This window comes from Capsicum annuum, chromosome 11 (genome assembly GCF_002878395.1).
Source record: "Capsicum annuum cultivar UCD-10X-F1 chromosome 11, UCD10Xv1.1, whole genome shotgun sequence".
In the NCBI taxonomy this organism is placed as follows: domain Eukaryota; kingdom Viridiplantae; phylum Streptophyta; class Magnoliopsida; order Solanales; family Solanaceae; genus Capsicum; species Capsicum annuum.
This window is the reverse complement of record NC_061121.1, coordinates 158,527,182-158,539,455: the sequence shown is the minus strand read 5'-3', so window position 1 is coordinate 158,539,455 and position 12,274 is coordinate 158,527,182.

Sequence of the window (12,274 nt, the reverse complement as noted above, 5' to 3'; positions counted from 1 at the left end):
TCAAGGATTAGGTGGGTTCCTAAAGTTCACCTAAATCCCTCTTTCAAGGATGGTTTGAGCTTTTAAGAGCTTGGGATTATGATCCATCATACCCATTTGGGTATTTGGGGCTTTCACCTACAAATCACAACCAATTTCTTCAAGTAATAGTAGAACCCACATCACAAACTAGTAAATGAACAAACAAATCACATCGCACACATATTTACACCCTAATCTAGCATAATCCCAAGAGGTAGATCTAGCACATCATAAACATAATGAAAACAAATATACTAAGATGTCCAACAAAGTTATTCATAAGAAAATAAAGAGAGGACAAACCACACTTTAGACTCAAATGAATCTTCAATAGACAAAGCCAAATTGATACTTCAAGCTTCTCTAATTTAATCTTGTCTTAAAATATTGTAAATTTAAGATCCAAGCTCCAAGAAATTACAAAACCCTCAACTAAGGATGGGGGTAAGGGTCTTGAAATGATAGTTTATAAATAAGGGTTTTGAGCATTTAAATAGGAATTTAGGGTCGTCTAGCCAAAATTATATTTCTATTGTTGGGCCATTATCTTCTCTCAAATGATTGTGGCAGCTTGTGTGCGATCGTGGAAATCGTGAACACGTTGATATCACTTCGACCGTGTCCTTTCACCAGACTTGATTGTCCATGATCACAGTAATTAGGCCTCATTTTTACATGGTCCTTCAGCTATGAACTTTTCTTTTCCTCTTTGTACTTATTCAGTACAAATGCACATCTTTCCTTATCAATAATTGTATGCCTGCAAAATATGGAAATTAGTGCATTTACACAAATATGTCTCACTTATACATTGAAATCATAGTAGTGTGCATGAATATTGATTGTCAATGAGTGGTAAATTCACCACTCATCACATCTTAATAGTTGAATGATAACTATTATTAAAAGAAAACTATACAAAGGCTGTGTACTTCCCAGTGCCCTCCAAAATCCATAAAACTATCCCGAAGAGTATCCTCAAAAACCTGAATAGTCCACTTCAGCTAGCCATCAGTATGAGGATGGAAGGTTATACTAGGATCCACCTTAAGTTCGAACTCCTCCTAAAAAGGTCTCAAAAAGATAAAAATAAACACAAAACCCCGGTCGAAAATGATAGAAATAGGCATCCCATGCAAAAAGACTATCTCATGCATATAGATACAGGCTAATCTAATGGAACTAAAGGACATCTGAATAGGAATGAAATATGTTGACTAGGTCAACCGATCCACAATGACCCAAATACCATCAGAAAAACAAGAAATATAGGGTAAGACACTAACAAAGTTCATTGTAATCCACTCCCACTACCATACGAGAATGGGCAACCTCTGAATCAATCCACCTGATTGCTGATGCCCGGTCTTTACCTTGAAGAAACACAGGTAATTAGAAACAAAGTCTTCCACATCACTCTTTATTCCACTCCACCAATAATTTTCCCACAAATATCTATACATCTTAGTTGTACTCGAATGAATAGAATATCTAAGTCTATAAGCCACAAGAAAAATACACTAAATCAAATCATTAACCCTTGGAACCTAAATATAGCTATCAAATCTTAGGGTACCCTCAGAATTGTAATACCTTAGGTTCTGAGCTCTAAATTTCTTTTGGTGTTGTGCTCATTGCTCAGTCTACGACTTACTTGATGAGTCGAAAAGACTTCTCATGAGTCATAAGGTGCTTATCGTAGACTGAACAATAAGTTTATCTATGGTCTATGTTGGGGTTATGATTAGGAACTCATGAGTCGTAAGCTGTCATCATAAGTCATGGTGAGGGAATCGCTACCATACCAGTATAATAGACTAAAATTTCTGCCCAGACCACAAGTTATGGTGATGACTCATGACCAGTCCTTACAAGTCGTCAGGTAAATAATACTTATTGGCGATAGGTTTCCTTTATTTTATTTAAGGGCACTTTAGTCATTTCATTCCTTCACCAATTATAACCCATGACCATAAAATACCCTAAAGTCTGGAAGCACCCAAGTGCACACGCAAATGAACGTGGTCTACCAAGTAGTAAAGTGGCCTTTACGAAAGTTGAATGTCAATCCAAGAGGGACTTGCTTCAACAACAATTCTATTGAAGTTCATAATTTAGACTCAATTGAACCAAGCATAAAAAAAGAGTTTTGAGATTTGTAAATTGCAAGTAAAGTAAATAATATGTACAGTAAAGATCTTGAGACAATCAATAGAAGAAAACCCAGGGTTAAAGCACTCTCGAACAATCAGACAATGTTGTTGAACTTTATTCATTGACTTTCTTGTATTTGTTGTTGATTCGTAAGGTTAATTTCTTGATCATAGTGTCCTAACCAATATTCCCTTACCTAGGTTGAACCTTACAACTACATTGTTGAGGAGGGATGTAATAGTCTACTAAGTTCTTTAAGCAATCATCCTACGTGTGAATCAAGTAAGACATCTAAGTACATCCCTGTCCTAGACACTAATTTGAATTCCTTCTTTTATAAAAGAATACAAACCATACTTTGTTCATCCCTACGTTCTATCACCTATTCTCTCTCCCGATATCAAAAGGTAAACAATTAATGTATTCTAAGGGTAGCTAATCCTAAAAATAGTTAAATCAAAGATGAACACACAACCAATAATGATAATCAAATTAAAAAACCTTAATTCAAAATAATAGTAATTATGTTCTTGGCTTCAACCACAGAAAGAGGGTGTTTAGCCATGCATAGTCATAACCGTAATCACAAGGTTGTAATTAATGACTAAAAACATGAATTAACAAAATTATAATAGTAGAAACCTAAAGATGAAGTTGTAGTAGCCCCTTAATCTCAAAAGTATGTCCAAATATGTGTAAAAATATGACAGAACATGTATATATATAGTTATCCAAGCCTTAGCCATGTAGGAGTTACATTTTATGTTTCAATTGAGTATGGGACTGAAGGGGGCGTGTCATACCCCAAACTTTTCTAACTAATTTTGTCTCAAGAATGTCAAGTATTAGCTGCTAAATTAAATGATATTTATTCCAAGGGGAATTTTCAAGATTTTTAGTTTTTTCATGTGGGAAATTCAATAAGCTTTCCATTGATATAAAAGTTTTCCTAAATTGATAACCGGGCAAGAAGTTATGACTATTTCAAGTCCCCGTCGTAATACAGCACCATATTGGTCAGTGGTGCGCTGTGCCACAAGATAAAATGGCAATTGTTGTTTTTCCAGTGTCCCAACATGATTTCTCCATGTCATGCCAATCTTCTAGGTCACAAATAAAGTCGCAACACGATGCCTCCACGTTGCGCCATTTCCCTATTTCCTAATTGTCAAATTATAGCGACATGACACGATACTGACACAATACGATAGCACCACGTTGCGCCAGGGGTCCTGGTTGAGAAATTTTCATCAATTTAAAAGACGCATACAGGGTTAAAATGGTCAATTTTCTACCTCTATTTAATCCCTTTAACACGAGATTCAGCTATTTGTAACCTAAAATATACTAGTTTCTCTCAAAAACAAGCTAGGATTTCAATTGGGGATTCAATTTCAAGAAAATCTCTCCGTCAATCTTTGTTAAATCAAGAACTAAGGTATTTCATGTGTTGATTCATAGGTCTCTTTCACCCATGAAGGTCGAGAATCTCTTTTCAAAATCGAAGATTCATGATTTGATTGAATTGAAAAGTGATGTTCATGTTGTTATTTGGTTTTATTCCATGTTATAGATTATTAATTACAAGAATTGATTCTAATATGTGAGGAATTATGTGGTATTCATGATAAACCCTTCAATTCAAAAGTTGATTAATATATCCTTGATTATTAAATGTGTTGATGATTGTATAACCATAGCATGCTCCCCCAATGTTTGATTAAATGCCTATGTGAAGAAAAAGTGCCATACTAGTATGATAATATGAAATCTCCATTCATGTTCAAATTATGTATGTCAAATGTTTGATGAAATGCTGTAGCCAATGGCTTATGTATTGTTGATGTTGGTCATGTACTCAAGAAAGTTATGCTTTGTCAGTTTTCTTCTATCGAGTCCTGGGGGTACTTATACCCGAAAAATATAGTTGTGTGCCAAGAGTCAGCATCATGTTTTTACGATATCCTCAGTCAAGCCATGATCAATAGAACTCAGTCAGTCATGTGACTCAGGAAAGCTCATTAATACAGTAATCTCTGTACTATTCCGTCAGTCAACAAAACTTAATTAATTCAGTCCAGTTAAGTTCAGTAATCCATGATCAGTTTCTATTCAGGTGGGAGTAGGAATTAGCACCGAGTAAACCCAAGGATGGGAACATACTCTGTCAGATGAGGGTGTGATTATTAGAGGTCATCCTTGTATTCTAGAACTATGTATCCAGCATAGGTTGAGACATCAACTCTGTCATATGAGGGTTGATGAGGTGGATAAGCACTGTTACATGAAGGCCCCATCATTCTCTTTTGGGGACACTGTCAGATGAGGGTCACTCACAGCTTGTCCTTACCAGTAGTGTGGTATTGAAACCCTTCCAATTCGGTTTACAGATTAGACCCCAACTCAGCCATAATGGCATATTAGGGGCAAGTCGATTTGATAACTACTTTCCACAGTTTTAGTTAGAGGTCTGATTCAGTCATTCAGTATCAGTAATAGAACTTACATAGTTCTACAAAATTTAGGAATGTAAAAAATAGTCAACTCAGAATAGTATGAAACTCAGCTAGTTCCATCAAATTTTGGACTGTTAGATATAGTCACTCCTGTCATCAGTTATATCAGTCATATTAGTTATCAGTAAATTTATGTTACCATAATCTCAAATATAGTTACAATGTACTCGTACATGTATTCTCTCATTCATATTAGTCAGTTAGCCAGTATTGTTCACGCATATGAACCCCATGCATTCAGCCTACCTTCCATGTATATCAGTACATTCAATGTACTTACGTATTTGCACTATAGTGTCTTATTTTATAGGTTTAAAAGCATGAGCTCCAGAGCATCAGCATCCTTCTAGTTTTAGCAGTCAGAGTTAGCAGTGTGTCCTCATCTTTCGAGGACATGATCATTTAATTATTATCTCATTAATTAATTTATAAGTTGGAGCATATTGGTTAGATAACTACTTCCCACATTTCCAATTATAAAATCAGGACTGTCAGATATAGTCATTCAGTCCTAGTAATAGAATTCAGATAGTTTTATAGAATTTAGGACTGTCAGATACAGTAAACTCAGAATAGTATAGAATCAGCTAGTTCCATCAGATTCAAGACTATCAGATAAGTCACTCATGTCATCAATTATATTAGTTATCAGAATTTAGTTATCAGTTATGTTAGTTATCAGTAAATTCATGTTATCAGAATCTCAAATATAGTTACAACATATTCATGCATGTATTCTCATGTTTATATTAGTCGGTTAGCCAGTATTGTTAATGCATATGAACCCCATGTATTCAGCCTAACTTCCATGCATACCAATACATTCAAAGTACTGATGCATTTGCGCTATGGTGTCTTATACCATATGTTCAAAAGAACGAGCTCCAGAGCATTAGTGGCATTCTAGTCACAGTAGTCAGAGTTAGCAATGAGTCATAATCTTTAAAGGACATGATCATTTATTTATTATCTCATTAATTAATTTATAAGTTGGAGTTAGTTGGGGACATGTCCCATCAACTCTTTGTCTAGATAATTATGTTTTAGAGGTTTTTCAGACTACAGTATATTCAAAAAGTAGTTTAGTTTTAGGTATTCTATTACCTCCTCAGATGTTATATTTTATCAATCATGTAGTTTTAAATCTTATGGCCTTTCAGTCTCCATTTCTGCATTATATTTAGTATGTTATACAATGTACAGGTACAAATATCAGTCATGGGTTAGCTTGTGATCCTTCGGGGTCTTGAGCACCGTGTAGCATTTCAAGTAACAGATTCGGGGTGTTATAAACTTGGTATTAGATCCTAAGGTTCAATAGTGTCCTAGGATGTCTAAAAGCCGCATCTAGTGAGGTCTTATACATGGGTGTGTTGCGCGCCATATTTATGTACAGGAAGCAATAAGATGTTTTAAGAATAGTTTTCTCTTCTTGCAATATTCATGTTGTGCCAGTAAGCATAATCTTAAGTCAATCTCTTAGTCTAATCTATTTCTCCCTTTCTTTAATAGAATTTGCCTCCTAAAAGAAGAAATGGAAATCAATCAGCCCCTAAGCCCAGGAACCTTTGGGCGGACATGTTTCTTATATAGAGTTCAGAGCTGTATTCACTACTCTTGCTCAGTCAGTTGCTGCTCAAAATGAATGACCATTCATCCTTCCAGCTAACCTAGTATGTAATTCAGCTACAGCTAGGATTCAGGACTTCACTCGAATTAAAAAGCTCCATTATTTCTTGGGTCTAAGTCAGATGAGAACCCTCAGGAATTCATTGATTAGGTTCAGAAGGTTATAGACATCATAGGGGTTACTCCTTTCAAGAGTGTTGAGCTAGCTGCATACCAGTTGTAGGATGTTGCCCATACATAGTTTAAACAGTGGAAGTAAGAAAAGCTAGATGATGCAGGGCCTAGTGAGTGGAAGGAGTTTGTCATTGCATTCTAGATAGATTCTTTCCCCAAGAGCTAAGAGAGACAAAGGTGTTAGAATTCATTAACCTCTAGAAGGGCAATCTGATTGTGAAAGAGTATTCTCTTAAGTTTACTCAATTAGCCAGATATGCTCCTCATGTGGTTGTAGATAGCAGGGCCAAGAATAGTAAGTTTATTTCTGGGGTGAACGATATTATGGTCAATGAGTGTAGGTTTTTAATGTTGAATAGTGACATGACTTTAGCCAGGCTTATGAATCATGCTCCGTAGATAGAAGATCAAAATGTTAAATGAGGGAGAAACAAAATAAGAGGGAAAAGATAGGTAGTTTCAACTTTTCTCAGCACAAATAAGAAGGAGAAAACCGCTCTCAGTTCCATCCTAAGTCGTTAGTTCCAGCTCCTTCTTCAGACAATGCTCGAGCTCCAAAGTTCAGGTATGGAAAAAGAGAAAGGGCGCCAGGCTCTAAGTCTCAGGGCAGTATCAGCAATGCCCAAACTAATCCCCTTTGTCAGACTTGTGGTAAGAACCACAAGGGTGCTTGCAGAGCTGGTAGCGATGTCTATTTTGAATGTGGTAAGCCAAGCCACAGAGTCAAGGATTATCCCCAATAAGGTTATCAGGGTCAGCAGAACCATTCCTCAGCTCAGTTCGATCGCTCAAATCAACAGCGTGCCATTTCCAGTGCTACCAGTAGGCAATGCCCAAATAGACTCTATGCTCTCCAATCCCACCAAGATCAGGAAAATTCTTCTAATATGGTTACTGGTACATTACAGATCTTTCATGAGCATGCTTACGCTTTGCTAGATCCAGGAGCTTCCTTATCTTTTGTCACTCCTTATATAGCAGTTGATTTCAGAATTAGTCCCAAAATTTTAGAAGAGCCTTTTTCAATCTCTAACCCAGTGGGTAAAGCCATCATAGCCCGACGAGTATATAGGAACTGCTTATTTATGACATTTTAGAAAGTCACTTCAGCAGATTTAGTTGAATTAGAGATGAGTAATTTTGATGTCATTCTTAGCATGGATTAGCTTCATACCTGCTATGCCATAGTCGACTACAGAAACAAAATAGTCCAGTTTCAGTTTCCAAATGAACCCATCCTAGAGTGGAGGGATACTACTTTAGATTTTAGAGGTCAACTTGTTTCCTACCTTTGGGCATGAAAAATGATATTATAACACCCCAAATCTGGTATTCGAAATGCTACATGGTGCTCACGATCCTAAAGGACCACAAGATAACCCATGACTGATATTTGTACTTGTACACTGTATAACATACTAAATATAATGCAGAAATACAGGCTAAAAGGCCATAAGGTTCAAAACTGCATAACTGATAAAATATAACATTTGAGTGGGGTAATAGAATACCCAAAACGAAAATGTTGTCTGAACATACTATATTCTGAAAAATCTCTAAATCATAATTGTCTCGATAAGGAGATGATGGGACATGTACCTAACTAACTATAACTTATATTAATTAATTAGATAATAAATAAATTATCATGTCCTCAAAAGATGAGAACTCGCTGGTAACTCTGATTGCTGAGACTAGAATACTACCGATGCTCTGGAGCTTGTGCTTTTAAACCTATGGTATAAGATACCATAGCATAAATGCGTCAGTACTTTGAATGTACTGGTATGCATAGAAGGTAGGCTTAATGTATGGGGTTCATATGCATGAACAATACTGGCTAGCTAACTAATATAAATGTAAGAATACATGTATAGATACATTGTAACTATATTGGAGATCGTGATAACATGAATTTAATGATAACTAACATGACTGATAACTGAATTCTAATTGACTGATATGACTGATGACACGAGTAACTATATCTGACAGTACTGAATTTGATAGAACTAGATGAGTTCCGTACTGTTCTGAGTTGACTGTATCTGACCGTCCTAAATTCTATAGAACTATCTAAGTTCTTTTACTTAAACTGAATGACTGTATCTGAAAGTCTGGATTCTGTAACTGAAACTATGAGAAGTAGTTATCTAACTGATATGCCCCTAATATGCCATTATGGCTGAGTTGGAGTCCAATCTGTAGCCCCAACTGGAAGGGTGTAAATACCGTACCACTAGTAAGGACAAGAGGTGAGTGACCCTCATCTGATAGTGTCCCTAAAAGGGAATGGTGGGGCCCTCATCTGACAGTGCTTATCAACCTCCTCAACCCTCATCTGACAGTGTTAATGTCTCAACCTGTGCTGGTTACATAGTTTTGGAATCAAGGATAACTTCTAAGAACCACATCCTCATCATACAGTGTGTCTTCCTATCCTTGGGTTCACTCGGTGCTAATTCCTACTCCCATATAAATACACACTGATCATGGATTACTGAACTAAACTGGACTAAATTAACTGAGTTTCATTGACTGATGGAATAGTATTGAGATTACTGTATTACTAATCTTTCCTAATACATATGACCGATTGAGTTCTATAGATCATGGCTTGATAGAGGATATCATGAAAACATGACACTGACTATAGGCACACACCTATATTTTTTGGGTACAAGTAACACCAGGATTCGATAGAAGAAAACTGACAAAGCATGACTTTATTGAGTACAGGACCAACATCGAGAATACATAATCCATTGGCTAAGACATTTCATCAAACACTTGACATACATAACTTGTACATGAATGGAGATTTCATATTATCATACTAGTATGGCACTTTTCCTTCACATGGGCATTTAATCAAACATGGGGGGAGCATGTTATGGTTATACAATCATCAACACATCTAATAATCAAAGATACATCAATCAACTTGTGAATTGAAGGGTTTATCATGAATACCGCATAAATCCTCACATACTAGAATCAATTCTTGTAATAAATAGTATATAACATGGAATGAAACCAAGCAACAATATGAACATCACTTTTCAATTCAATCAAATCAGGAACATTCATAAATATACAAATCTTTGATTTTGAAAAGAGATTCTTTAGCTGCTTGGGTCAAAGAGACCTATGAATCAACACATGACATACCTTAGTTCTTGATTTAGCAAAGATTAACGGAGCGACTTTCTTGAAATTGAATCCCCAATTGAAACCCTAGCTTGTTCTTGAGAGAAAATTAAGAGAAACTAGTACATTTTAGGTTTCAAATAGCTAAATCTCATGTTAAAGGGCTTAAATAGGGGTGTGAAATTGACCCTTTTGACCCTACACGCATCATTTAGGGGTGCCGTGCTATCGAGCTATGTCACTAAAATTTGACCATTGGGAAACAGGAAAATGGTGCAACGAGGAGCCATCGCATTGCCACTTCATTTGCGACCTGAAAGTTTGGCGCGACACAAAGAAATTGCACTAGGACACTGGAAAAAGGACAATTGCCTTCTTATCTTGTGGCGCGGTGCGCCACTGACCAATATGGTGTTTTTTTAGCGGGGACTTAAAATAGTCATAACTTCTTACCCGGTTATCACTTTGTAATGATCTCCTAGAAGAAGGATGCATAAGACCCAGTGTGTCCCCATAGGGTGTACCGGTTTTATTCGTGCAAATGAAAAACGGTTCTCACAGAATATGTATAGATTACCAATAACTTAATAAAGTCATGGTCAAAAAGTGAAAATCTTGAAAATTTTCCATCGTAACTAGGTAAGAAGTTATGACTATTTCAAGTCCCCATCATAAAACAGAGCCATATTGGTCAGTGGCGCACTACACCACAAGATAAAATGGCAATTGTCCTTTTTCCAGTGTCCCAGTGCGATTTCTCTACATCGCGTCAAACTTCCAGTCATAAATAAAGTAGCAATGTGATGGCTCTGCATTGCACCATTTCCCTATTTCCTAATTGTCAAATTCCAGTGACACATCGTGATAGCGCTGCGTCGTACTAGGGGTCTAGGTCGGGAAATTATCACCAATTTAAAAAATGCATCCAGGGTTCAAATGGTCAATTTTCCACCCCTATTTAAGCACTTTAACACCATATTCAGCTATTTGGAACCCAAAATATACTAGTTTCTCTCAATTTTCTCTCAAGAACAAGCTAAGGTTTCAATTGGGGATTCAATTTCAAGAAAATCTCTCTTTCAATCTTTGCTAAATGAAGAACTAAGGTATGTCATGTGTTGATTCATGGGTCTTTTTCACCCATGAAGTACAAGAATCTTTTTTCAAAATCAAAGATTTGTATATTTACGAATGTTCATGATTTGATTGAATTGAAAAGTGATGTTTATGTTGTTGTTTGGTTTCATTCCATGTTATAGATTATTAATTATAATAATTGATTGTAGTATGTGAGAAATTACACGGTATTCATGATAATCCCGTTAATTCACAAGTTTATTGTTGTATCCTTGATTATTAAATATATTGATGATTTCATAACCATAGCTTGCTCCCCCCCCCCCCAATGTTTGATTAAATGCCTAAGTGAAGGAAAAGTGTCCTACTAGTATGATAATAAGAAATATCCACTCATGTACAAGTTACGTATGTCAAGTGTTTGATGAAATGTCTTAGCCAATGGATTATGTATTGTTGATGTCGGTCATGTACTCAAGAAAGTCATGCTTTGTCAATTTTCTTCTATCGATTCTTGGGGGTACTTGTACCCAAAAAATATAGATGTGTATTGAGAGTTTGTGTCATGTTTTAATGATATCCTCAATCAATCCATGATCTATAAACTCAGTCAGTCAAGTCACTGAGGAAAGCTCAGTAATACAGTAATCTCAGTACTGTTTCGTCAGTCACTAGAACTCAGTTAATTCAGTCTAGCATGATCAGTGTCTATTTAGATGGAAGTATGAATTAGTACTGAGTGAAACCAAGGATGTGAACACACACTGTCAGATAAGTGTGTGATTCTTAGAAGTCATCCTTGCACTCCAAAACTATGTAGCTAGCATAGGTTGAGACATTAAAACTATTATTTGAGGGTTGATGAGGTGGATAAGCACTGTCAGATGAGGGACCCACCATTCTCTTTTGGGGACTATCAATGAGGGTCATTCAGAGCTTGTCCTTACCAGTGGCGCCGTATTGATACCCTTCCAATTGGGGTTACAGATTGGACCCCAACTTAGCCATAATGGCATATTAGGAGCATGTTGGTTAGAGAACTACTTCCCATAGTTTTAGTTATAGAATCAGGACTGTCAGATGCAGTCATTCAGTCTCAATAATAGAACTTATGTAGTTCTACAGAATTCAGGACTATCAGATATAGTTAACTCAGAATAGTACGGAACTTTGTTAGTTCCATTAGATTTAAAACTGTCAGATACAGTCACTCATGTCATCAGTTATATCATTCATTAAAATTCAGCTATCAGTCATGTTAGTTATCAGTACATTCATGTTATCACGATCTCAGATATAGTTACGACATATTTATGCATGTATTCTCACATTAATATTAGTCAAGTAGCCAATATTCTTCATGTATATGAACCCATACATTCAGCCTGCCTTCCATGCATACCAGTATATTCAAAGTACTGATGTATTTGCACTATGGTGTCTTATATTAAAGGTTTAGAAGCACGAGCTCCAGAGCATCAGTAGCATTCCAGTCTTAGCAGTCAGAGTTAGCAGTGAGTCCTCATCTTTCGAGGACATAATCATTAATTTAT